The following is a 3,529-nucleotide window of genomic DNA, read 5'->3' as shown; positions in this document are numbered from 1 at the left end:
AAGCTTATCCATCGTGATCAAGTGGGCTTCATCCCTGGGATGCAAGGCTGGTTCAATATATGCAAATCAATAAATGTAATCCAGCATATAAACAGAACCAAAGACAAAAACGACATGATTATCTCAATAGATGCAGAAAAGGTCTTTGACAAATTTCAACAACCTTCATGCTAAAAACTCTCAATAAATTAGGTATTGATGGGACATATCTCAAAATAATAAGAGCTATCTATGACAAACCCACAGCCAATATCATACTGAATGGGTAAAAACTGGAAGCATTCCATTTGAAAACTGGCACAAGACAGGGATGCCCTCTCTCACCACTCCTATTCAACATAGTGTTGGAAGTTCTGGCCAGGGCAATTAGGCAGGAGAAGGAAATAGAGGGTATTCAATTAGGAAAAGAGGAAGTCAAATTGTCCCTGTTTGCAGATGACGTGATTGTATATCTAGAAAACCCCATCGTCTCAGCCCAAAACCTCCTTAAGCTGATAAGCAACTTCAACAAAGTCTCAGGATACAAAATCAATGTGCAAAAATCACAAGCATTCTTATACACCAATAACAGACAAACAGAGAGCCAAATCATGAGTGAACTCCCATTCAGAATTGCTTCAAAGAGAATAAAATACCTAGGAATCCAACTTACAAGGGATGTGAAGGACCTCTTCAAGGAAAACTAAATTGTATTTTAATTGTTGGAATCATTTTCTCCACATTATTAAGTGAAAGTTTCTTCTATGACAAAGGGACAATTTATTGCTAATTTCCAAAGTTTCATGAAGTGATGACTGCAAAACAACACAACAACAACACCAACACCAACATCACCAACAGAAAAACCCTTCTTGGATCTTTTTGAAGAGGTCTGAATTGGTGACATGTACAGTGAAGAATGTGAAGAACTATGAGCCTTACATGGCAAAGGACTTACTGCCAGAGAATTCAATTCAAACAGATGCTCAGAGTTGCAAGAAGGAGTCAATCTTGCAGAATAATCTTAAAGATTAATTGACTACATTTTTGAATTTAAAAATTTTTGCAATCTATCTATCTGAGAAAGGGCTAATATCCATAATCTACAAAGAACTTAAACAAATTTACAAGAAAAAAACAACCCCATCAAAAAGTGGGCGAAGGATATGAACAGACACTTCTAAAAACAAGACATTTATGCGGCCAACAAACTTATGAAAAAAGCTCATCATCACTGGTCATTAGAGAAATGCAAATCAAAGCCACAATGAGATACCATCTCACGCTAGTTAGAATGGTGATCATTAAAAAGTCAGGAAACAACAGATGCTGGAGAGGATGTAGAGAAATAGGAATACTTTTACACTGTTGGTGCAAGTGTAAATTAGTTCAATCATTGTGGAAGACAGTGTAGCGATTCCTCAAGGATCTAGAATCAGAAATACCATTTGACCCAGCAATTCCATTACTGGGTATATACCCAAAGGATTATAAATCATTCTACTATAAAGACACATGCACACACATGTTTATTGCAGCATTGTTCACAATAGCAAAGACTTGGAACCAACACAAATGCCCATCAATAATAGACTGGATAAAGAAAATGCGGCACATATACACCATGGAATACTATATAGCCATAAAAAGGATGAGTTCATGCTCTTTACAGGGACGTGGATGAAGCTGGAAATAATCATTCTCAGCAAACTGACACAGGAAGAGAAAACCAAACGCCGCATGTTCTCACTCATAAGTGGGAGCTGAACAAAGAGAACACATGGACACAGGGAGGGGAACATCACACACTGGGGCCTGTTGGAGGGTGGGGGGCTAGGGGAGGGATAGCATTCGGAGAAATACCTAATGTAGATGACGGGTTGATGGGTGCAGCAAATCAGCATGGCACATGTATACCTATGTGACAACCCTGCACACTGTGCACGTGTATCCCAGAACTTAAAGTATAATAATAATAATAAAAGAAACTTTAAAATCATACAAAAGACATCACCAGAAGCATTCCACTAGATGATGCAATCTCAAGCACAGTGTTACATTGTTACCCAGGGGTCCCTATGCTTTCAAGCAGAGGAAACACAAAGACATGGCCATTTTGAGTTTTTCCCATCACATTGCTTTGACTATGATTTCAGGCAACAGGCCACAATCATTTCCTTCTGGAGGGTCAAGTGTCGTAAAGACAGTTCCCAGTCCCTTGGAACTGGATATGGACAAACCCCAGGAGTGAACAATTCCACCTCCTCCTTTATCAGCTCATCCCACACACTCACCCCACTGAACAGCCACCGTGAGGATTCTGGTCTCCCTCTCCTCTCCTCTAAACCTTATTTAGGCAATTCTAATTAGTAAATAAACCTTTTTTAAATTTGTGAGTGAAATTTGAATTTGTTATCTATATGAACCCATTTTTATATTTAATCAATTTTTCTGAATGCTTGTAGAAGTGTAGTAGAAGAGAATGTTTGCATTTATATCATTGCTTACTGGAGACAGACATAAGTGTAGTGTTAAATAACTGGCAAATAATCAGCTAAACAATTAGCTGATTGGCACTTAATGGCCTTACATTTTGCAGAAATCATTGGTGATTGTTATTATATTGCTTTGATTGTTTAAAAGTGTTTTAGTGATATCTGGAGGAAATTGTTGGGGTTTTTGGATGGGCTAGAAATGTATTGCAGCTTTTCCCCTTTAAATGATGAAATATAGAGCCCCTATTGTGGAATTTTGCTATGTAACTTTTTTTGGGATGTATGACATTTGGAGCAAGGGATTCCTCTACTGTGAGATGTAATGGGGTGGCATTGTAAAAGACTCAGCAGGCCATGAAGGCAAAGAGTTGTGGGTGAGTCAGGGCTCTATAAAGATCTCTGAGCATCTGAGAGCCTGCTTCTCACACACAATCTGTTTTCCTGGCTATTATGAGTCAAACAGTGAATAAAGCTGACCAATAGTACCTTTAAGTTCTGCTGACTTTACAATTCTATGATGAACCTGGAAAAGTAAAACCACCAGTAGAAGAGTCTGTTACCTTTGTGAAGGAGGATGGAAGCCATTTGGGACATTCTAGGCTCAGCAGGCACAACATGGAGAAGAAGCTAGGGACACAGTTGACAATCAGAGGCTTCACATGTGGCCCTCATTGATCTGTCCCCCACCCCATCTAGAGCCATTTGAGCCACTCCAAATGAGGCCCAGTCTGCGAGGAGTGAAGTCAAGTTGTACCCAGCGTGCTCTGCCCAAATTCTTAACACACAAAAACACGTTGTTTTAGGCCACTGAGTTTTGGAGTAGTTTCTTATGCAGCAACAGATAATCAAATCACCTGAGTGGGTTCCTACAAGGAGAATTGCTATACAATTGGTACATGCATTTGTAATTTTGAAAGATATTACTGAATTGCTTACAATAAAAATGTTAATCAAATTAGTTTCACCAGCATTTTATTAGTTTCCTATATTGATTGCTCATAATTTTATCTTTGCCAAACTGATAGGTAAACGATGATGTTAGTGTGATTTTCATA

Source organism: Pongo abelii, chromosome 6 (assembly GCF_028885655.2).
Source record: "Pongo abelii isolate AG06213 chromosome 6, NHGRI_mPonAbe1-v2.0_pri, whole genome shotgun sequence".
NCBI lineage: Eukaryota > Metazoa > Chordata > Mammalia > Primates > Hominidae > Pongo > Pongo abelii.
This window is presented reverse-complemented; position numbering follows the sequence as displayed.